Source organism: Bos grunniens, chromosome 8 (genome assembly GCF_055505025.1).
Source record: "Bos grunniens cultivar Pamir isolate PY7600 chromosome 8, Bosgru_T2T1.0, whole genome shotgun sequence".
NCBI classification, from domain to species: Eukaryota; Metazoa; Chordata; class Mammalia; order Artiodactyla; family Bovidae; genus Bos; species Bos grunniens.
This window is the reverse complement of record NC_141172.1, coordinates 11,826,075-11,852,050: the sequence shown is the minus strand read 5'-3', so window position 1 is coordinate 11,852,050 and position 25,976 is coordinate 11,826,075. Positions and strand designations below refer to the sequence as shown.

Below are 25,976 nucleotides of genomic sequence, written 5' to 3'. Positions count from 1 at the left end.
GGTTAGCAATTCAGAAATAAAACCTTTTGACTTTAAAAGTAGTTCAGCAAGAGTCTTGGGACTAGGGAGAGCACAAGAGGCAAAGTGGAACTGTTCAAGTAAAAGCTTAGTTGCCCTTCAGAGAGAAGCCCTAGCTGCTCCAATATTGGTGAGACTTATCACTACATCATCAGTCTAGTGTCCCTGAGAGAGCTCTTGTAAAACTCTGAACAAGTACTATTGTTGGCAGCTCTTCTAATATTAGGCTTTGCTGACTCTTAAAATGCATGTATGGCAATTACATTTCTTCAAGAACCTACTGACCTCTGTACTTAATACTCACAACTTATTTCAGAGAAAATTCAATTGAAAATAAGAAAGTAGGCTACTCTCACCTTGCGAGATGGTCTCTGAGGACAGAAAAATGGGAGGAGCCCCAAGGCTTTGACCATTCTGGAAAATGTAATGGACCATGAAAGTCTTTCTCAAACTTACAAAGACCCTTGTTAATATTTTCACATTATACAAAGGCTTTTTTTCCCCTTAAAAATCCCAGGAGTTTCTCCACAGTAGCATTTCACTAATCATATAGAAGGCATGAGCTTATATATGTACATGAAATTCATATATTAAGTCTGAAGTAAATTTTCACTGAGGCACTTAGGAAAGACAAGCAGTTTGTGGAGAATTCCCTAAACACTATGATTTAGAGCAAATATGACTCAAATCTGAATGCTTTGGAGAGTAACAAAGTTAAGAATACTTTTTTCTTCCATGGTTTCCCAAATGCAAAATGAAAATGCAATTCTCAGCATAGATCCCTTAACTTTATATGTATTTAGTAGCACAAAATAAAAGGAAGGAAATATATCACTGTTGCATGAAAACAACTGAAAAAAGAAAGACTCAAGCCCTAGCTAAAAAGAAAGAAATGTATACTTTTTACTGAGGTAGGGCTGTGCAAATTTAATGTTTCCAAATATTCTAATAAAATTCCCTCTAATTTCTATACTCCTGTTAATACAATTTCAAAGACCCATTTAATAAATAAGCAATACTAGTGAAAAGAATACATTAAAAAAGAAAATTTGAAGAAGATGAAATTTAAAATTTAACCAACTATATCCATATTTACTCCCATCTTTTAAGGAAATGGATTTTAGCTGAAGTAAATGGCAACCCAATTCAGTATTCTTGCCTAGAGAATTCCTTCGACAGAGAAGCCTGGTAGGCTACAGTCCATGGGGTCACAAAGAGTCAGACACAACTGAACAACAGTTGCATTTCAGGTTCAGTATGAGATATTTACTCTGATATAGCCATCTATAGAAATAAAGAATCACTGTACTGTACACCTAAAATTGTTAAAATATAATATGTCAATGATACTTCAGTCTAAAAAGAATTGAATGAATACCTAAAATACTGGCTGTCTAAAGTGCTTACTAGGATTTTATTTAGAGAAAGTTAGTAATAGGATGATAACCTTTAAAATGCATCAATATATATGCACTCAGTTCAGTTCAGTTCAGTTCAGTCGCTCAGTTGTGTCTGATTCTTTGTGACGCCATGAATCACAGCACACCAGGCCTCCCTGTCCATCACCAACTCCCGGAGTTCACTCAGACTCATGTCCATCGAGTCAGTGATGCCATCCAGCCATCTCATCCTCTATCGTCCCCTTCTCCTCCTGCCCCCAATCCCTCCCAGCATCAGAGTCTTTTCCAATGAGTCAACTCTTCGCATGAGGTGGCCAAAGTACTGGAGTTTCAGCTTTAGCATCATTCCTTCCAAAGAAATCCCAGGGCTGATCTCCTTCAGAATGGACTGGTTGGATCTCCTTGCAGTCCAAGGGACTCTCAAGAGTCTTCTCCAACACCACAGTTCAAAAGCATCAATTCATCGGCACTCAGCCTTCTTCACAGTCCAACTCTCACATCCATACATGATGACTAGAAAAACCATAGCCTTGACTAGATGGACCTTTGTTGACAAAGTAATGTCTCTGCTTTTGAATATGCTATCTAGGTTGGTCATAACTTTCCTTCCAAGGAGTAAGCGTCTTTTAATTTTATGGCTGTAGTCATCATCTGCAGTGGTTTTGGAGCCCTCAAAAATAAAGTCTGACACTGTTTACACTGTTTCCCCATCTATTTCCCATGAAGTGATGAGACCTGATGCCATGATCTTCATTTTCTGAATGTTGAGCTTTAAGCCAACTTTTTCACTCTCCTCTTTCACTTTCATCAAGAGACTTTTTAGTTCCTCTTCACTTTCTGCCATAAAGGTGGTGTCATCTGCATATCTGAGGTTATTGATATTTCTCTCGGCAATCTTGATTCCAGCTTGTGTTCTTCCAGTCCAGTGTTTCTTGTGATGTACTCTGCATATAAGTTAAACAAGCAGGGTGACAATATACAGCTTTGACGTACTCCTTTTCCTATTTGGAACCAGTCTGTTCCATTTCCATTTCTAAGGGTTGCTTTCTGACCTGCATACAAATTTCTCAAGAGGCAGGTCAGGTAGTCTGGTATTCCCATCTCTTTCAGAATTTTCCACAGTTCATTGTGATCCACACAGTCAAAGGCTTTGGCATAGTCAATAAAGCAGAAATAGATGTTTTTTTGGAACTCTCTTGCTTTTTTGATGATCCAGCGGATGTTGGCAATTTGATCTCTGGTTCCTCTGCCTTTTCTAAAACCAGCTTGAACATCAGGAAGTTCATGGTTCACATATTGCTGAAGCCTGGCTTGGAGAATGTTGAGCATTACTTTACTATCATGGGAGATGAGTGCAATTGTGCAGTAGTTTGAACACTCTTTGGCATTGCCTTTCTTTGGGATTGGAATGAAAACTGACTTTTTTTAGTCCTATGGCCACTGGTGAGTTTTCCAAATTTGCTGGCATATTGAGTGCAGCACTTTCACAGCATCATCTTTCAGGATTTGAAATAGCTCAACTGGAATTCCATCACCTCCACTTGCTTTGTTCGGAGTGATGCTTTCTAAGGCCCACTTGACTTCACATTCCAGGATGTCTGGCTCTAGGTCAGTGTTCACACCATCGTGATTATCTGGGTCGTGAACATCTTTTCTGTACAGTTCTTCTGTGTATTCTTGCCACCTCTTCTTAATATCTTCTGCTTCTGTTAAGTCCATACCATTTCTGTCCTTTATCGAGCCCATCTTTGCATGAAATATTCTTTTGGTATCTCTAATTTTCTTGAAGAGACCTCTAGTCTTTCCCATTCTGTTGTTTGCATTGATCTCTATTTCTTTGCATTGATCATAGAGGAAGGCTTTCTTATCTCTTCTTGCTATTCTTTGGAACTCTGCATTCAGATGCTTATATCTTTCCTTTCCTCCTTTGCTTTTCACTTCTCTTCTTTTCACAGCTATTTGTAAGTCCTCCCCAGACAGCCATTTTGCTTTCTTGCATTTCTTTTCCATGGGGATGGTCTTGATCCCTGTCTCCTGTACAATGTCACAAACCACATTCCATAGTTCATCAGACACTCTATCAGATCTAGGCCCTTAAATCTATTTCTCACTTCCACTGTATAATCATAGGGGATTTGATTTAGGTCATACCTGAATGGTCTAGTGGTTTTCCCTACTTTCTTCAATTTAAGTCTGAATTTGGCAATAAGGAGTTCATGATCTGAGCCACAGTCAGCTTCTGGTCTTGTTTTTGTTGACTGTATAGAGCTTCTCCATCTTTGGCTGCAAAGAATATAATCAATCTGATTTCGGTGTTGACCATCTGGTGATGTCCATGTGTAGAGTCTTCTCTTGTGTTGTTGGAAGAGGGTGTTTGCTATGACCAGTGCATTTTCTTGGCAAAACTCTTTTGAGTTTTTGCCCTGCTTCATTCCATATTCCAAGGCCAAATTTGCCTGTTACTCCAGGTGTTTCTTGACTTCCTATTTTGTATTCCAGTCCCCTATAATGAACGTGTAAAGTATTAATAGATAGCTAGTGGGAAGTTGCTATAGGACACAGGGAGCCCACTTTGGCACTCTGTGATGAATAATAGGGGTGAGATGGGAGGAGAGGGAGGTTCTAGAAGGAGAGGATATAGAGGTTCTAGTTAGAGAGGAGATATATATATATATATATATATATATATATATTCTTAGGGCTGAATAAAATTATTATATGTGAGAAACCAACTCTACTTTATGAAGCAATTATCTTCCAATTAAAAATTTGAAAATATAATAAGACAAAAACAATTCTAAATTTGTTTTAGAAACAATTAACACAGAATGTTATTTTATGTGCACACAGGGTGTGATGTGATAATAATATGAAGTAATAAACAATATACACAGTTTCTCTAACTACATTTCTTTAATCTGGTGAATATTTCTCCTTTCTGGGTCACTTGGCATGAAGGCTCATCCAGAAGTCAAGAATCAGAAAAGAATAAAAAAAAAAGTATCAAATATTAGGTTATAGTTTAAGAAATAATTTCCCAACTATAGAGTAAATATATTAACTAAAAGAACTGTGAAGCAATTTGTCTTGATTTCCTTCCTTTCAACTAAGGAAGAACATATTTCTCTGGGTTACTGGGGAAAGAAAAATCAAAAGTAGAGAAATGACAGACTTCACAACATCTGAATTTTAGAAGACGGGCATGAAGTTTCTCTTCCCCAGTGAATTAGCTTCCCTGGGACTAGTGACAGAAATGGCAACCACAGTACACCTACACCTCAATCCCATGTGGATACATGGAAGATGGAGTCTTTTACTAGAATCATTTCAGGCACCCCAATTCCATTCAGCAGAACAAAGAATGATACAGTGATGGCATCAGAGACAAAGATGGAAAACTCAACACCATTATTATTATTATTTTTTTTTTTCCTGCAGCCCCAGATTGACAAAAAGTGGTCCATTGGAGAAAAGAATGGCAAACCATTTCAGCACTCTTGCCCTGAGAATCTCATTAATGGTATGAAGAGGCAAAAAGATATGACACTGAAAAGTGAACTCCCCAGGTCTGTAGGTGCCCAATATGCTACTGAAGACTGGAAAAAATAGCTCCAAAAGGAATGAAGTTGTTGGTCTTTAGTTGCTCAGTTGTATCCAACACTTTGCAACTCCATGGACTGTAGCACACCAGGCTTCTCTGTTCTTCACCATCTCCTGGAGCTTGCTCAAACTCATGTCCTTTGAGTCAGTGATGCCATCCAATCATCTCATCCTCTGTTGTTCCCTTCTCCTCCTGCCTTCAATTTTTCCTAGTATCAGGGTCTTTTCTAATGAGTCGGCTATTCATATCAGGTGGCCAAGTATTGGAGCTTCAGCTTCAGCATCCGTCCTTACAATGAATATTCAGGATTGATTTCCTTTAGAATTGACTAGTTTGATCTCCTTGAATGGTTTGGCCTCAGACCAAACTATAGGGAAGGAACACAGCTCCACTCTGCAGAAAATTGGATTAAAAATTTACTGAGCATGGCCTTGCCCAGCAGAGCAAGACCCAGTTTTCCCCACAGCCAGTCCCTCCCATCAGAAAGCTTTCACATGCCTCTTTTCCTCATCCATCAAAGGGCAGGCAGAATGAAAACCACAGTCACAGAAAACTGTCGGAACCGTGTTATACTGCTTTCTCAGAAATGTCTCCTGGAATTTAATCTTACTCATTCTCTCTCCCTTGCTTGCTCTTTCCTCACCCTTAAGTTAAACATTCTGGCTGACAAGTCAGCATTAGCCAGATGCTGTTCTGCATGCAGAACAACCCCCTTATCTACAAAGACCTTTCTTTACAACTCTCATGCGATTACCTCCAGACCTCCAGGAGGAAGCTCCCTTAATCCCAAGAGTTCTGGCCTTTGTTTTGCTTTACTGCTCTTAGTTAAAGATTACAAGATAAGTTACCAATAAATATCTGCTCAATGTTTTCTTGGGGAGTTGCTCTTCTGCAAGATCTCCCTGTACTGTGTCTCTTATAATCCTGTGTGTTTGTGAGAATTATTCAGTGTGAAACCACTACAACTAGCCAACTGATCACATGGATCACAGCCTTGTCTAACTCAATAAAACTATGAGCCATGCTCCATAGGGCCACCTAAGACAGATGGGTCATGGTGGAAAGTTCTGACAAAACGTGGACCACTGGAGATGGGAATGGCAAGCCACTTCAGCATTCTTGTCTTGAGAACCCCACAAACAGTTTGAAGGAATGAAGATGCTGACCCAAAATGCAAAAAAAAAAAAAAAAAAACACCCAGTTGTGGATGTGTCCGGTGGTGAAAGTAAGTCCAATGCTGTAAAGAATAATATTGCATAGGAATCTGGACTGTTCATGAAGCATGGTAAATTTGAAGTGATCAAACAGGAAATGGCAAGAGTGAACATTGACATTTTGATGTTCATGAATCAAGGTAAACTGGAAGTGGTCAAACAGGAGATGGCAAGAGTGAACATCAACATTTTAGAAATCAATGAAGTAAAATGGATGGGAATGGGAGAATTTAATTCAGATGACCATTATGTCTACTACTGTGGGCAAGAAATGGAGCAGCCCTCACAGTCAACAAAAGAGTCTGAAATACAGTACTTGGGTACAGTCTCAAAAATCACAGAATGATCTTGGTTCATTTCCAAGGCAAACCATTCAATATTACTGCAATCCAAGTCAATGCCCCAACCACGAATGCCAAAGAAGCTTAAGTTGAATGGTTCTACGAATACCTACAAAACCTTCAAGAACTAACAACAACAACAAAAAGATGTTCTATTCATTATGTGTGCTTAGTCACTGAGTCATGTCCTACTCTTTGTGACCCTATGGACTGTAGCATGCTGGGCTCCTCTATCCATGGGATTCTCCAGTGGGTTGCCATGCCCTCCTCTAGGGGATCTTCCCAACATAGGGATAAATACCAGGTGTCCCACATTGCAGGCAGACTCTTTACCATCTAAGCCACCAGGGAAACCCCAAAATACTAGAGTGAGTAGCCTATCCCTTCTCCAGGGGATCATTGTAACCCAGGAACTGAACCAGAGTCTGGGTCTCCTGCATTGCAGGTAGGTTCTTTACCAGCTGGGTTACCAGGGAAGCCCTAATCATCATAGGGGACTGGAATACAAAAGTAGGAAGTCAAGAGATACCTGGAGTAACAAGCAAGTTTGGCCTTGGAGTACAAAATGAAGCAGGACAAAGGCTAATGGAGTTTTGCCAAGAGAATGCACTGGTCATAGCAAATGCCCTCTACCAACAACACAAGAGATGACTTTACACATGGACATCACCAGATGCTCAATACCAAAATCAGATCAATTATATTCTTTGAAGCCAAAGTTAGAGAAACTCTATAGTCAGCAAGACTAGGAGCCTACTATGTCTCAGATCATGAAATCCTTATTGCAAAATTCAGATTTAAATTGAAAAGAGTAGAGAAAATGACTAGGCAATCCAGGTATGACCTACATTAAATCTCTTATGATTATACTGCTGCTGCTGCTGCTAAGTCACTTCAGTCGTGTCCGACTCTGTGCAAGCCCATAGACTGCAGCCCACCAGGCTCCCCCGTCCCTGGGATTCTCCAGGCAAGAACACTGGAATGGGTTGCCATTTCCTTCTCCAATTCATGAAAGTGAAAAGTGAAAGTGAAGTCGCTCAGTCGTGTCCAACTCCCAGCGACCCCATGGACTGCAGCCTACCAGGCTCCTCTGTCCGTGGGATTTTCCAGGCAAGAGTACTGGAGTGGGGTGCCATTGCCTTCTCCATATGATTATACAGTGGAAGTTAAAAATAGATACAAGAGATTAGTTCTGATAGAAAGAGTGTCTGAAGAACTATGGATGGAGCTTGGTAACACTGTACAGAAGGCGGTGATCAAAACCATCCCCAAGAAAAAGAAATGCAAAATGGCAAAATGATTGTCTGAGCAGGCATTAAAAAGGGCTGAGAAAAGAAGAGAAGGAAAAGGCAAAGGAAAAGAGGAAAAATATACTCATCTGAATGAAAAGAATAGAAAGGAGATAAGAAAGCCTTTTTAATTTAACAATTCAAACATAGAGGAAACAATAGAATGAGAAAGACTGAGATCACTTCAAGAAAATCAGAGATACCAAGGGAAAATTTCATGCAAAGATGGGCACAATAAAGGACAGAAACTATATGAACTTAACAGAAGCAGAAGATATTAATAAGAGGTGGCAAGAATACACAGAACTATACAAAAAAGATCCTAATGACTTGGATAATCACAATGCTGTGATCACTTAGAGCCAGACACCTTGGAGTGTGACGTCAAGTGGGCCTTAGGAAACACCATTATGAAAGTGGTGATGGAATTCAGGCTGAGATGTTTCAAAGCCTAAAAGATGATGCTATTAAAGTGCTTCACTCAATATGGCAGCAAATTTGGAAAACTCAGCAGGAGTCACAGGAATGTAAAATGTCAGTTTTTAATTCCAGTCCCTAAGAAGGGCAATACTAAAAATGTTCAAACTACTGCACAATTGCACTCCTTTCATATGATAGCAAGATTATGCTCAAAATCCTTCAAGTTAGGGTTCAATAGTATGTGAACTGAGAACTACAAGCTGGATTTAGAAAAGGCAGAAGAACCAGATCAAATTGCCAACATCTGCTGGATCATAGAAAAGGCAAGAGAATTCCAGAAAAACATCTACTTTTGCTTCAATGACTATGCTAAAGACTTTGATTGTGTGGATCACAACAAACTGTGGAAAATTCTTAAACAGATGGGAATACCAGGCCACCTTACCTGCCCCCTGTGAAACCTGTAGCAGGTCAAGAAACAACAATTAGAACCGGACATGGAACAAAGGACTGATTCAAAATTGGGAAAGAAGTATGTCAAAGCTGTATATTGTTACCCTGCTTATTTAACTTATATGGAGAGTACACCATGTGAAATTCCATGCTGAATGAAGCACAAGCTGGAATCAAGATTGCAGGGAGAAATATCAATAACTTCAGATATGCAGACGACACCACCCTAGTGGCAGAAAGCAAAGAGGAACTAAAGAGCTTCTTGTGAAGGTGAAAAAGGACTGTAAAAGAGCTGGTTTAAAAGTCAATGCTCAATAAGAGAAGATCATGGCATCACTTCTTGGCAAATAGATGGGGAAACAATGGAAACAGTCACAGATTTTATTTTCTTGGGCTCCAAAATCACTGAGGATGGTGACTGCAGTCGTGAAGTTAAAAAATGCTTTTCTCCTTTAAGAAAAACCATGACAAAGCTAGACAATGTTTTAAAAAAGCAGAGACATCACTTTGTCAACACAGATTCCTATTGTCAAATCTATGTTTTTTCCAGTAGTCATGTATGGATGTAAGAATTAACTATACTGAAAGCTGAGCACCAAACAATTTATGCTTTCAAACTGTGATGCTGGAAAGACTCTTGAGAGTCCCTTACACTCTGAGGAGACCAAACCTGTCAGTCCTAAAGGAAATCAACTCTGAATATTCATTGAAAGGACTGATGCTGAAGCTGAAACTCTAATACTTAGGCCACCTGATGTGAAGAGCCAACTCATTGGAAAAGACTCTGATGTGAGGAAAGATTGAAGGCAGGAGGAGAAGGGGACAACAGAGGATGAGATGGTTGGAAGGCATCACCAACTCAATGAATATGAGTTGAGCAAACTCTGGGAGATGGTAAAAGACAGGGAAATCTGATGTGCTATATTTCATGGGGGTCGCAAATAGTCAGACATGACTGACCAATTGAACAACAATCAGATTGGCAAAGGGATTAGAACTAACATAATATACTCCAAGGATGTAAATGCATAAAGCAACAGAGAATTAGAAAAATGAATCAATAGAAGACAGTGGAGGAGTAGGATGGGGAGACCACTTTCTCCCCCACAAATTCATCAAAAGATCATTTGAATGCTGAGCAACTTCCATAAAACAACTTCTGAACGCTGGCAGAGGACACCCGGGACCCAGAAAGGCAGCCCATTGTCTTCAAAAGCAGGTAGGACAAAATATAAAAGACAAAAAGAGAGACAAATGAGTTAGGGATGGAGACCCATCCAGGGGAGAGAGTCATGAAGGAGGAGAAGTATCCAAACAGCAGGAAACCCTCTCACCCACGGGTCTATGGGGAGTTTTGGAATCTCAGAGCACAATGTAATTGGGAGGAAACACACACACACACACACACACACAGAATACGTGTCTAACCACAACTCCCAGCAGAGAAGTAGCCCAGACGCTGGTGTCCACCACCAGCGAGCAGGGCCTGGACAGGGAGATAAGGACTGGATCTGAATGCCCTGAGGACAATCTGAAGGAGCTAACATGAGATAGCAACCCCAACTGTGGGATAGCCAGAGAGAGAGAGGGTACAAAATGAAAAAGAGAGAACTTTCCCACAAAAAAACTCTAACCTAAGGCACAGTCTCTCCTGCTCACAGAACAAAGGATTGAGAGAATACCAATGGAGAGCTAGCCGCCTGCAGACAGGACCCTCCCCCTGCCAGAGGCAGAGAGGCAGGTGGGTGCAGCCAGAGCTGGAAGGGGAGGGGGGAGGGGCAATCTCGGCCCCAGAGACATCATCCTCCACCAAACTGTGAGCAGGCTCGCAGCTGCTAACCAAGTCTTCCTGGGACCATGGACGGATGACATCTCCCAGGAGGGTCATAGCCAGAGAAAAGCTCCCGAGAGGAGACACAGGGCACACCTGAGATGGTGCTCTTGCAGCACATCCAGGAAACCAAGCAGCTGGGACTGGGGAGATGATTAAGATGGGACAGTGCACTCGCCAAGCACCTGGTTGCCTGAGTTGCTTGGACCTGGGAGGGCACAAAAGGCATGCCCAACTGAGTCTCTTCCTTTGTGGAGTACCCAAAACCTGAACCTGAGCAGCTTAGACCTGGGAAGTGTGTAAAACCCAGGGCCTGATTTGGACAGGTCCCTTGCGAAGCAACCTGGAGCCTGAGTGCTGGGAAAGCACACAGCACCGGGAGCCGGGGCAGATCCAGTGTGGTCCATACACTGTGAACACTACCCACACACACCAGTGGTATTTGTTTGCAGTGTTCCTCCCTCCCTACAGCAGAACTGAACAAGTGAGCCTAAATACATGACCACCTTCATCCGCTTTTGTCAGGGCAGAAATTAGATACTGAAAAGACTTGGAAACAGAGGAAGCCAAAATAAACAAAGAGGGACCTGCTCTGGAAATGACAGGTGCAATGTATTAAAACCCTGTCGTTAGCATTGACTAAGCATTGGAATGGGCCTATAGACTTTGAGAAGAAGTATAAGCTGGAACAAGGAAATATATGAAACTGAACTGACCCCACACTGCCCTCAACAGCTCCAGAGAAATTCCTAGATATATTTTTACTATTAACATTTTAATTTTCTTTATTTTTAAGTTCTTTATTACTCCATTACTTTTCATTTTTATAACCTGCTGCTGCTGCTACTGCTGCTAAGTCACTTCAGTCGTGTCTGACTCTGTGCGACCCCATAGACGGCAGCCCACCAGGCTCCCCTGTCCCTAGGATTCTCCAGGCAAGAACACTGGAGTGGGTTGCCATTTCCTTCTCCAATGCATGAAAGTGAAAAGTGAAAGTGAAGTTGCTCAGTCTTGTCCGACTCCTAGCAACCCCATGGACTGCAACCCACCAGGCCCCTCTATCCATGGGCTTTTCCAGGCAAGAGTACTGGAGTGGGTTGCCATTGCCTTCTTCGTAACCTACTATTATTACCTTGCAAAAAAAGGCCCTATTTTAAAAGCAGATTTCATATATATATATATATATATATATATATATATATATATTACAATTTTTTTGATTGACTTTATTTTGTATTTTTAATATTGTATTTTTCATAGTCTAACCTCTACTTTAGATTTTTAACCTGCATTTTGGTATTTGTTATCAATTTTGTACCTCTAAGAATCTAATCTTCAGTATCCATTTTTACTTATGGGTATGATTACTGGCTTGATTGCTCTCTCCCCTTTTGACTCTCCCTTTTCTCCCCCAGGTCACCTCTATCTCCTCCCTCCTCCTTCTCTTCTCTACTTAACTCTGTGAATCTCTCTGGGTGTTCCAGGCTGTGGAGAACACTTAGGGAACTGATTACTGGCTAGATTGGTCTCTCCCCTTTTGACTCCCCCTCTTCTCCTCCTGGTCACCTCTATCTTCGTCCCCCCTCTTCTCTATGTAACTCTGTGAGCTTTTCTGGGTGTTCCAGACTATGGAGAGCACATAGGGAATTGATTATTGGCTAGACTGCTCTCCCCTTTTGATTCCCTTTCTCCTCCTGGCCACCTCTATCTCCCTCCTCCCTCTTCTCTTCTCCATGTAACTGTCAGAACCTCTCTGGGTGTCCCTCACTGTGGAGAATCTTTTCACTGTTAACCAAGATGTTTTATCATCTGTTCTCTATAGATAGAAAAGTCTTGAGGCTACTGTAAGAATAAGACTGAGGGCCAGAGGCAGGAGACTTAAATCCAAAACTTGAGAACACCAGAAAATGCCTGACTCCAGGGGATATTAATTGACAAGAGCTCACCCAAAAGCCTCCATACCTACACTGAAACCAAGCTCCATTCAAGAGCCAACAAGTTCCAGAGTAAGACATACCATACTAATTCACCAGTAATGCAGGAACACAGCCCTGAGCATTAAAATAAAGGCCCAAAGTCACACCAAAGCCACAGACACCTCAAAACTCAGTACTGGACACTTCATTGCACTCCAGAGAGAAGAGATCCAGCTCCAACCGCCAAAACACAGACACAAGCTTCTCTAACCAGGAAACCTTGATAAGCCACTAGTCCAACCCCACCCACAGGGAGCAACCTCCACAATAAAGAGGAACCACAAAGTTCCAGCCTACAGAAAGGCCACCCCAAACACAGCAATCTAAACAAAATGAAAAGACAGAGAAATATTCAGCAGGTAAAGAACGTGATAAATTCCCACCAAACCAAACAAAAGAGGAGGAGATAGAGAGTCTACCTGAAAAATAATTCAGAATAATGATAGTAAAGATGATCCAAAGTCTTGATAACAAAATGGACTTACAGATATATAGGTTGGAAACAAGGATTGAGAAGATGCAAGAAATGTTTAACAAGGATCAAAGAGAAATAACAAAGAATCAATCATTAATGAATAATGCAATCAGATCAGATCAGATCAGTCGCTCAGTTGTGTCCGACTCTTTGCAACCCCATGAATCGCAGTACGCCAGGCCTCCCTGTCCATCACCAACTCCCGGAGTTCACTCAGACTCACGTCTATAGAGTCAGTGATGCCATCCAGCCATCTCATCCTCTGTCGTCCTCTTCTCCTCCTGCCCCCAATCCCTCCCAGCATCAGAGTCTTTTCCAATGAGTTAATTCTTCTTATGAAGTGCCCAAAGTATTGGAGTTTCAGCTTTAGCATCATTCGTTCCAAAGAACACCCAGCACGGGTCTCCTTTAGAATGGACTGGTTGGACCTCCTTACAGTCCAAGGGACTCTCAAGAGTCTTCTCCAATACCACAGTTCAAAAGCATCAATTCTTTGGCACTCAGCTTTCTTCACAGTCCAACTCTCACATCCATACATGACCACTGGAAAAACTATAGCCTTGACTAGATGGACCTTTGTTGGCAAAGTTATGTCTCTGCTTTTCAATATGCTATCTAGGTTGGTCATAACTTTCCTTCCAAGGAGTAAGCGGCTTTTAATTTTATGGCTGCAGTCACCATCTGCAGTGACTTTGGAGCCCAAAAAAATTAAGTCTGACAGTGTTTCCACTGTTTCCCCATCTATTTCCCATGAAGTGATGGGACCAGATGCCATGATCTTAGTTTTCTGAATGTTGAGCTTTAAGCCAACTTTTTCACTCTCCTCTTTCACTTTCATCAAGAGGCTTTTCAGTTCCTCTTCACTTTCTGCCATAAGGGTGGTGTCATCTGCATATCTGAGGTTATTGATATTTCTCCAGCAATCTTGATTCCAGCTTGTGCTTCTTCCAGCCCAGCGTTTCTCATGATGTACTCTGCATATAAGTTAAATAAGCAGGGTGACAATATACCATCTTGATGTACTCCTTTTCCTATTTGGAACTAGTCTGTTGTTCCATGTCCAGTTCTAACTGTTGCTTCCTGACCTACATACAGATTTCTTAAGAGGCAGGTTAGGTGGTCTGATATTCCCATCTGTTTCAGAATTTTCCACAGTTTATTGTGATCCACACAGTCAAAGTCTTTGGCATAGTCAATAAAGCAGAAATAGGGACACTGTTAAACTCCCTAGCATTTGAATCATAGGAGTCCCAGAAGAAGATAAAAATAAAGGCCATGGAAAAACACTTGAGGAGATAATAGTTGAAAACTTCCCTAAAATGGGGATGGAAATAGCCACCCAAGTGCAAAAAACCCAGAGTGTTTGAAACAGGATAAACCCAAGGTGAAACACCCCAAGACACATATTAATCAAATTAATGAAGATCAAACACAAAGAGCAAATATTAAAAGCATCAAGGGAAAAGCACAAATAACACACAAGGGGATTCCCCTAAAGATAACTGCTGATCATTCAGTAGAAACTCTTCAAGCCAAAAGGGAATGGCAAGACATACTTAAAGTGATGAGAGAGAAAAACCTACAATCCAGATTACTATATTCAGCAAAGATCTCATTCAGATATTAAGGAGAAATTAAAAGCTTTACAGATAAGCAAAAGCTGAGAGAAATCAGCACCACCAAACTAGCTTTTCAACAAATGTTAAAGGATATTCTCTAGACAGGAAACATAGAAAAGGTTTACAAACTTGAACCCAAAATAACAAAGTAAGTGGCAATGGGATCATACTTATCAATAATTACCTTAAATATAAATGGATTGAATGTCCCAACCTATAGACAAAGACTGGCTGAATGGATACAAAAACAAGACCCCTATATTTGCTGTCTACAAGAGACCCACCTCAAAACAAACAACACATAAAGACTGAAATTGGAGGGCTGGAAGACAATATTTCACACAAATGGAGACCAGAAGAAAGCAGGAGTAGCAAAACTCATATCAGATAAAATAGACTTCGAAATAAAGGCCATGAAAAGAGACAAAGAAAGACACTACATAATGATCAAAGGATCAATCCAAGAAGATGTAACAATTATAAATATATATGCACCCAACATAAGAGCACTACATATGTAAGGCAAATGCTAACAAGTATGAAAGGGGAAATTAACAGTAACACAAAAATAATGGGAGACTTTAATACCCCACTCACACCTGTGGACAGATCAACTAAACAGAAAATTAGCAAGGAAACACAAACTTTAAATGATACAATGGACCAGTTAGACCTAATTGATATCTATGGGACCTTGTACCCCAAGACATTGAATTTCACCTTTTCTCAAGTACACATGGAACATTCTCCAGGATAGATCACATCCTGGGCCATAAATCTAGCCTTAGTAAATTTTAAAAAATTGAAATCATTTCAAGCATCTTTTCTGATCACAATGCGGTAAGATTAGATGTCAACAGGAGGAAAAAATCTATTAAAAAGCAAACATGGAGGCTAAACAACACGCTTCTGAATAACCAACAAATCACAGAATAAATAAAAAAAAGAAATCAAAATATGCATAGAAACAAATTGAAAACACAACAACCCCAAACCTATGGGATTCAGTAAAAGCAGTGCTAAGGGGAAGGTTCATAGCAATACAAGCTTATCTCAAGAAACAAGAGAAAAATAAAATAAAAAAACCTAACTTTACACCTAAATCAACTAGAAAAAGAAGAAATGAAGAACCCCAGCATTAGTAGAAGGAAATAAATCATAAAAAGTAGGGCAGAAATAAATGAAAAAGAAACAAATGAGACTAATACCCAAAATCAAAAAAGGTAAAAGCTGGTTCTTTGAGAAGATAAATAAAACAGACAAATCATTAGCCAGACTCATCAAGAAAAAAAAAGGAGAAGAATCAAATCAACAAAATTAAAAATGAAAATGGAGAGATCACAACAGACAACACAGAAATACAAAGGATCTTAAAAGACTACTCAGCAACTATATGACAATAAAATGGACAACTTGGAAGAAGTGGACAAATTCTTAGAAAAGTATAACCTGCCAAAACTGAGCCAAGAAGAAATAGAAAACCTTAACAGACCCATCATAAGCATGCAAATAATAACTGTAATCAAACGTCTTCCAACAAACAAAAGCCCAGGACCAGATGGCTTCACAGAATTCTACCAAAAATCTACAGAAGAGCTAACACCTATCCTACTCAAACTCTTCCAGAAAATTGCAGAGAAAGGTAAACTGCCAAACTCATTCTATGAGGCCGCCATCAGCCTAATACAAAAACCAAACAAAGATGCCACCAAAAAAGAAAACTACAAGCCAATATCACTGATGAACATAGATACAAAAATACTTAACAAAATTCTAGGAAACATAGTCCAACAACATATTAAAAAGATCAGACATCATGACCAAGTGGGCTTTATCCTGGGGATGCAAGGATTCTTCAATATTCTCAAATCAATCAATGTGATATACCGCATTAACACATTGAAAGATAAAAACCATATGATTATCTCAATAGATGGAGAAAAAGTCTTTGACAAAATTCAACATCCATTTATGATAAAAAAAAAAAAAACCCTGCAGAAAACAGGCATAGAAGGAACATACCTCAACATAATAAAAGCCATATATTATAAACCCACAGCAAACATTATCCTCAATAATGAAAAACTGTAAGTCAGGAACAAGACAAGGGTGCCCACTCTCACCACTATTATTCAACATAGTTTTGGAAGTTTTAGCCACAGCAATCAGAGAAGAAAAAGAAATAAAAGGAATCCAGATTAGAATGAAGTAAAACTCTGTTTGCAGATGACATGATCCTCTACATAGAAAACCCTAAAGACACTACCAGAAAATTACTAGAGCTAATCAATGAATACTGTAAAGTTGCAGGATATAAAATGAACACACAGAAATCCCTTGCATTCCTATGCACTAACAATGAGAAAACAGAAAGAGAAATTAAGGAAACAATTCCATTCCCCATTGCAATGATAAAATACTTAGGACTAAATCTACCTAAAAAAAAAAAAAAAGACCTATATATAGAAAACTATAAAACACTGATGAAAGAAACCAAAGATGACACAAATAGATCGAAAAATATACCATGTTCTTGGATCAGAAGAATCAATATAATAAAAATGAGTATACTACCCAAAGCAATCTATAGATTCAATGCAATCCCTATCAAGCTACCAAAGGTATTTTTTCAGAGAACTAGAACAAATAATTTCACAATTTGTATGGAAATACAAAAAACCTCGAGTAGCTAAAGCAATCTTGAGAAAGAAGAATGGAACTGGAGGAACCAATCTGCCTGACTTCAGACTATACTACAAACCTATAGTCATCAAAACAGCATAGTACTGGCACAAAAACAGAAATATAGATCAATGGAACAAAATAGAAATCCCATAAATAAATCCACGCACTTATGGACACCTTATCTCTGACAAAGGAGGCAAGAATATACAATGGATTAAAGACAATCTCTTTAACAAGTGGTGCTGGGAAAACTGGTCAACCACTTGTAAAAGAATGAAACTAGAACATTTTCTAACACCATACACAAAAATAAACTCAAAATGGATTAAAGATCTAAATGTAAGACCAGAAACTATAAAACTCCTAGAGGAAAACATAGGCAAAACACTCTCTGACATAGCACACAGCATGATCCTCTATGACCTACCTCCCAGAATATTGGAAATAAAAGCAAAAATAAACAAATGGGACCTAATTAAACTTAAAAACTTTTGCACAATGAAGGAAACTATAAGTACGGTGAAAAGACAGCAATCAGGATGGGAGAAAATAATTGCAAGTGAAGCAACTGACATAGAATTAATCTCAAAAATACATAAGTAGTTCATGTAGCTCAATTCCAGAAAAATAAACAACCAATCAAAAAATGGGCCAAAGAACTAAACAGACATTTCACCAAAGAAGACATACAGATGGCTAACAAACATGAAAAGATGCTCAATGTCACTCATTATCAGAGAAATGCAAATCAAAACCACTATGAGGTACCATTTCACCCTAGTCAAAATGGTTGCTATCAAAAAGTCTACAAAAAATAAATGCTGGAGAGGGTATGGAGAAAAGGGAACCCTCTTACACTGTTGGTGGGAATGCAAACTAGTACAGCCACAATGGTGAACAGTGTGGAGATTTCATAAAAAAAAAAACTGGAAATAGAACTGCCATATGACCCAGCAATCCCACTGCTGGGCATACACACTGAGGAAACCAGAAGGGAAAGAGACACGTGTACCCCAATGTTCATCGCAGCACTATTTACAACAGCTAGGACATGGAAATATGCTAGATATCCGCTAGCAGATGAATGCATAAGAAAGCAGTGGCACGTATAAACAATGGAATATTCAGTTCAGTTCAGTCACTTAGTCGTGTCTGACTCTTTGTGACCCCATGAATTGCAGCACACCAGGCCTCCCTGTCTATCACCAACTCCCGGAATTCACCCAAACTCATGTCCATTGAGTCGGTGATGCCATCCAGCCATCTAATCCTCTGTCATTCCCTTCTCCTCCTGCTCCCAATTCCTCCCAGCATCAGAGTCTTTTCCAATGAGTCAACTCTTCACATGAGATGGCCAAAGTATTGGAGTTTCAGCTTTAGCATCAGTCCTTCCAATGAACATTCAGGACTGATCTCCTTTAGAATGGACTGGTTGGATCTCCTTGCAGTCCAAGGGACTCTCATGAGTCTTCTCCAATACCACAGTTCAAAAGCATCAATTCTTCAGTGCTCAGCTTTCTTCACAGTCCAACTCTCACATCCATACATGACTACTGGAAAAACTATAGCCTTGACTAGATGGACCTTTGTTGGCAAAGTAATGTCTCCATTTTTCAATATGCTATCTAGGTTGGTCATAACTTTCCTTCCAAGGAGTAAGCATCTTTTAATTTCATGGCTGCAATCACCATCTGCAGTGATTTTGGAACCCCAAAAAATAAAGCCCCCCTCAATTTTTTTTAAATGGAATATTACTAAGCTATTAAAAATAATTCATTTGAATCAGTTCTAATGCAGTGGATGAAACTGGAGCCTATTATACACAGTGAAGTAAATCAGAAAGACACATATATATATGGAATTTAGAAAGATGGTAACCATGACCCTATATGCAAGACAGTCAAAGAGATACAGATTTAAAGAACAAACTGTTGGACTCTGTGGGAGAAGGCGAGGTGGGATGATTTGAGAGAATAGCATTGAAACATGTATATTACCATATGTCAAATAGACTACCAGTCTAGGTTTGATGCATGAGACAGGGTGCTCAGGGCCAGTGCACTGGGATGACCCTGAGGGATGGGATGGGGAGGGAGGTGGGATGGGTGTCCAGGATGGGGAACATATGTACATCCATGGTAGATTCATGTCAATATATGCCAAAACCACCACAATACTGTAAAGTAATTAGCCTCCAATTAAACAAAGAAGGAAAAAAAAATGAATCAACAAAGATGATACATACACACAAATACACTCACAAGTGGAATACTATTTAGCCATGCAAAAGAAGAAAATTATGGCATCTGCTTCAGCACCATGGAGGAACTTGGAGAGCATTATGTTAAATGAAATATGCCAGAGTAAGACAACTACGATATGATATCTCTTATATTCAGAATCTTAAACATACAACAAGTGAATATAGCAGCAAAGAATCTAACTTGTATGTGGGCTTCCCAGGTGGTGCTAGTTGTAAAGAAGCTACCTGCTAATGCAGGAGACGTAAGAGATGAGAGTTTGACCTTTGGGTTGGGAAGATCCCTTAGAGGAGGGCCTGGAAACCAGTGCCAGTATTCTTGCCTGGAGAATCCCATGGGCAGAGGAGCCTAGCAGGCTACAATCCTAGGGTCACAAAGAACCAGAAATGATTGAAGCAACTGAGCAAAATAGGGAGAAGGAAGATCCAATGCAGGGGAAGGGTAGTATGAAACACAAACTCTTTGTATAAAGTAAGCTACAAGGATATACTGTACAACTTGGGAATATAGAAAATATTTTCTAATAACTATAGATGTAATATAACATTTAGAATTGTGAATCATTACACTGTATGCCTTTAACTTATACATCAACTATATTTCAATAAACAGAAAAATTTCACCCTAGTGAAAACAGATACCATGGGGTAACATAGCCTACAAATTAAAGAACCAATTAGGAATACAAATACCAGTGTATAGGGGCAACCATACTTAACTACGATCTGGTCCAACATGTGCCCACAGTGCCACACTGTCACTCAAAAACCAACTTGGGATTTAGAGATCTCCTTAAGTCAAAAAATGGTAATAGGAATTCTAAACAGATTGAGTTTATTGACTAAGAAAATTTTAAATTGACAAAGAAAATCTTGGTGTTATTGATTTATCATTATATAGCATGGTAAAATGTTTAAAACTATTAAAAATATAAAAGCTCTATTTCTATATAATTGAATTTATGACATGAGAAATCTATTACCAATGTATAGTGATAACAACACATTAAATTATATAATATTTACAGAACGTGCCAACTTCTAAAGTATTCATTTAGATGCTTTCAGAACAAACCATAAGACAATGATAATGATTATATCCATTTTACAGATGAGAAAACATTCTCAGAGAGATGAAGTATGTAATTATCCCAGGCTACCAAGCAGACAGAGAAACAAGGTTTTGAGCTCAGGTGGTCTGCCTTGAGACTCTGGATTCCCAGGCTCCATGGTTGCACTGTAGAAAAGAGATAATATTATGAACTAAACATTCAGATAAAATAACAAGTGCAATTGGTAACACAGAGGAGAACTATATGGTGTTACTGTGTTACATATAGGCATTTACAATAAGCCAAAATATTTTGAAAACTTGTGCATGTTTGTTTATATTTTAATATACCTGGAGCCTTAGAAACAGAAGATAAGGCATTTTCCCCTGAATACTCAGGTTTCTTGTTATTTATTTATTTATTTTTTTATAGTTTCATGGGATCAAGATCTTTAAATCACCTAGCTGTGGATAAGTGGGATAAAAAAATCATGCATGAATAATAGTTTGCTTGTTCATTATTTTATTCAGATTAAAAATATGTTGAATAATAATTGTATTTATTGAGGAAAAACACTTGTTAAAAAGTGTTAGCTTTGGGTAGAAGATGCAGCTTCCTGTGTCAGAAATTTAGCATCTGAGGTAGCATTGACTTATGTAAGTAAAATTATCTAGTCACAAATTAATACAAAATTTTAAGTTCAGGAGAGCAAACCGTAGAGCTGAGAATGGATGAAGCTGTTCAGTGGAAAATACAGAGTAATGCTATATAAAGCTAAGAGGGTAAGGACAAAGCCCTCAGGAATAGGAACACCGGAGGAGTGGGCACATGAGGATAAACTGTTAAAAGAGACAGAAGTGGAACAAACACAGGAGGGAAGCTAGGAGAGAATGAAGACAGAAGTCAAGAGGGAGAGAGTTTCAAGGACAGGGTATGCTGTTTTGTACACAAATCCTGAGAATTTGATTACAATAAGTAACACATATATGTGTGTGTGTGTGTGTTCAGTCACTCTTTGTGTCCAACTCTTTGTGACCCTGTGGACCATAGACCACCACGCTCCTCTGTCCACAGAATTCTCTAGGAAAGAATACTGGAGTGGGTTGCCATGTCCTCTTCCAGGAGATCTTCCAAGCCTAGGATTGATTGTGTTGCAACTATTGACATACATATCAAAGTGTTATAATTATTGACATGTAAATCAATGATGATTTTGTAAGACTACAGTTGATTCATGAGTACAAAAGAGAGAACTGAATACGTGGTTTACTGAGTAGAAAAAGAAGAAATATATAAATTCATATTAACTCTATTATATTTAAAAATACCTCATGAATGATTTCGTGTATAATCTTGATTTTGAAATTTTGAACTCTGACCATCAGATCATGAATTAATTTACCTCTATGATCTCTGTTCTTCCCACCATTTGAAAAAAGCATGAGGGTACTGTATTTATAAAATTGTGTTCCAGATTTCCTTCCAGTTTAGTTAAGAAAACGACAAACATGGGATCTGATATGGGATTGATTATTTTGTGAGTCTTAGAAGTAATCTTTGGCTAGAGGTGATGAAGGTAGTAAATTAATATCATTAATGAAGAAAAATATTTCTGACTTTTAAAATTAAAACTCTCATTTCTTAAAAAAGTTTCCAAGTCTGGATGGCACATTACACTTTGATTAGTATGTGGGAGTGATATTAAAGAGAGTTTTAACAATTATGTTTCATCTTCTAAGCTTTATGTCCTTTGGTCATAAGTATCTTGAATTGCCTATGAAGATGTCTTGAAGTTCTTAAAATTTGGGAGGGAGATTAAAATAGAAATGAATTCTGGCATTTGATGACATTTACCATAGGGAAAAATATAATGTGAAATAAAATCAATGTCTTCTCTAATCTTAATTTCTATTTTCTTAGTTTTACAATTGATTGAGAAACAAATCACATTTCATTTCTGAGTATCCTTCCTCCATTTCTATTCTTCAAAATCTGCTAGATGTATTAGATGCCCATATTTAGGAAATTTTATCTATGAAATTAAAAAATACAGCTTCTTTAGTGTGAATTTTCTTATATATATTTAATTTTAACTCATTTCACCTCTCTTTAAGCAACATCACCTCTAAAATGGCAATTAATCAGTTAAGAATAGATGGTAACACATTTTATAAAGTAGTCCTGTTTTCTGTATAATATTTCTAGGTTTTTGTTTTGGACACGTTAGGACTCTATGAACCTGAAACACTTTTTCTTTTCTCCCTAAAGAGTTTGAAAACAGATGTTGAGGAAGACATTTCTTTGGGTGTTTGCAGACTTCAGGGCTACCCTGGTGGCTCAATGGTAAGGAATCCACCAGCAAAACAGGACATCTGGGTTTTATCATTGGGTCAGGAAGAGTCCCTGGAGAATGCAATGGCTCTCCACTCCAGTATTCTTGCCTGGAGATTTTCATGGACAGAGGAGCCTGGTGGATTATGGTCCATGGGGTTGCAAGGAGTTGGACGTGACTGGGTGATTAACACTTGCACTATTCATAGACTTCACAGCATAGTACAGCTAGGCTTCACAATTTCATCTTGTTGAATTATTTCAAGATTCAATGTCACAAGTTGTCATTTCTTTGTTCTAAGACAATCCATACTGTAAGAGTGTCTTGGCCAATGAAAGACCTGTAGCGAACTTTTTTTTTCCCCCACTGTCTGCTCTACATTCCCCAGCCCTCCCCCCCATACTATTTCTTACCCTTTGCTTTTTCTTGAGGGATATGTCTTTCCCTTTTCCAGTTGATTCTGCCTTTTGTATGAAGCATCCGTCCCCTTTCCTCTGACTGACTCCACCAGAGTCTTGACCCTACCCTTGCTGTTTATAACACCTCATACAGGGAGAAGCAAACACAAACTTCTGATTTTTCACTAGGATTTATATTCGTTTCTTGAAAGAAAAACTCTTTTCTTTCCACTCCCCGCAACTGCCAATACCAGATGGAATTGTATAGGGTCAGAACATTTGGTTACATTGTTCCCTGAATTTTGAGGAGAAAAAAAATTTGCTCAAGTAGGAACAAGTGAGAATAAAATAGAATAAAATAAAAACATCAAATAAGAGAGAAAGAGCCTTCAGTAAAATCATTTGAGTTCCTTATGACTGAGTCATTAATCATCAAAATCAGTTTGGTATACAAAAATTGATTTTTACTACTTCAACAGATTTGAGATGTATTTAACTTGCAAACAGGAGATTTTTCACTAAATTAGAACATTAGAATCCCATATTTCTAAGATGAACCATTCTACTTTGTGCTTCTCACAATTAGAATAATATCTATGTGCTATATTTTACACACAACTCCCCTTTTCACTTTTTGTTTTGAGGTTATATTCAGGCATTTATATCTTTGTATACAGATCAGTGATAGACACATTTTTTAGATCAGAAGAAAATGTCTGAGTTTTTTTCCTAAGGATATTATGTTTCATTGTTAGAACTTTAATTTTTCTAATGAAAGACTTTTAGAGTGGACATGTATTTTCCTTGATTCTGTGCTTCAGTTTACATTCTAAGTACAGTTTTTAAAACTTATACATATTGAAAATCTGATCACATTCCCAGGCCCAAATCTCTTTTGATATAAAAATTCTTTATTTTTCATAGATTTTAATTACATCCTATATATGTGAAGGTTTTGTCAACACATTGTATTTTAACATGCCAGAGCTTAATTATCGAGGCAAAGAATCACTTCATAATGATCATTATATCGGGCCTTCAATCTAATCACAATCATTTTAAGTGATCATTTCTGTAGAAAACTAAATACAAAGTAAATATTTACTTTACTTTTTAATTTAAAGTAAATATTTACTTTACTTTTTAATTTAAAGTAAATATTTACTTTAAAATACAAAGTAAATATTTCAATTTTATTTATCTCTATAGTTCAGAAGATAAATTATAGTATATACCATCAATGTATAAAAATAAAAAAGTCATTACCTTAACTTAACTTTGAAAATTAATGGACACATAGTTGGAAAAGTACTTATTTTTATGAAGATCCTCTATAAAATTCACACTTGAACTAAAAAAAAAAAGGAACTTATACTGCATCTAGTTATATTAAATATCCATGCATTAGCAGGAAAACAGAATGCAAAAGTTTAAGAAATCTTTACCAGTTAAAATATTTCATTGCTTTAAGTAAGTAAAAACAACCTGATCTATAATATATGACCTTAAATGAAAGAATATCTGTGTGCTGATATCAGATTTGTCATGACTCATGTTCCAAATGATTAAAAAAAAAAACCCTGTGTTTTGTTGTTGATGTTTGTTTATTTCTATTTCTGTTCTCTTAGGTTCAGTTTTTTGGTGGTAAAATATCAACAGCTTGTGTGCCCCTCCATTTCTTCTTGGTTGTCCAATTATGAAGAAGTCACCATGACCCGTAGAAACCAGATTACTTAGGTTTGATTCAAGTGCTCTAATTTTACAAACTGCAGTAAAATGTGACAGAAAAGGATTTTCTGAGAAGGGGACTTTGGATGGTTTTCCAAATAGGTATCAGATGCTAATGACCCATAGGAAAATGAGCATACAGGACAGGCATTATCTAGGGATATCTTCTACAAAAGAGAAAGGAAAGCTTTTGGTTAAATGCAGGCATCTCTGCTCTCTTTACTTCAGTTAATGGATTGCTTACACAGAAAAAGCAATCTGTCTTAGGCTTGCCCTTAAGGAAGTCTAGTAAAACCACATATATGTTTTACTAACATACAGTTCATAGTAAAAAATACTACTTTTTTATTAACTTGCCATCAATGCTTAGAGTAGGGTATATCAATGCAACCATCCCCAATTTTCCTGGACAGTCACTAAGACCACTTACACATATATGGCATCATAGAATCATTGCATGACAGTGTGCCTTTCCCTGAAAAATTCTTAACAGTGAAATCATAGTACTAAATCAAATAGGAAGGTTTGTGCATTTTAAAAGTACATACTTTTTGGCTTTATCTTAAAAGTTGCTCCAAATATCTTAGATATTTCTTTATGTAATATATTCTTTATGCACTAATTTATGCATAGTACTCTGAAAATACTCATTTTTTATCTATTTCAGGGTGTTGATATAATTGACTGGACTATTTAAACTAGACCTCTGTAATAAAAGACATTCATATGTCTCAATTTTAGAGGGAAAAAAAAAAGTATAATCTGTAAGTCATTTTCCCAAATAGAAACAGGCAAAATATTTAGTCAGCCATAATAAAATCACTCCCATTTGCTGGTAGCTGTCCATGGGGTTGCTAAGAGTCAGACAGGACTGAGCGACTTCA

General features: G+C 38.2%; 1 long non-coding RNA gene across 8 annotated transcripts in view; it reads right to left on the bottom strand.

Annotated features, from left to right (window-relative positions):
• LOC147366670 (uncharacterized) overlaps positions 1-25,976 on the bottom strand; it is a 927,553-nt gene that overhangs the window by 117,289 nt on the left and 784,288 nt on the right. For 2 of the 8 annotated variants that reach the window (XR_015168913.1, XR_015168888.1), the window contains one exon: positions 20,711-20,819. The exons of the other annotated variants lie outside the window; for them this stretch is intronic. This is a non-coding gene — a long non-coding RNA (uncharacterized LOC147366670). Of the gene's footprint in view, positions 1-20,710; positions 20,820-25,976 lie in introns of those variants that run through there. 8 annotated transcript variants of the gene reach the window in all.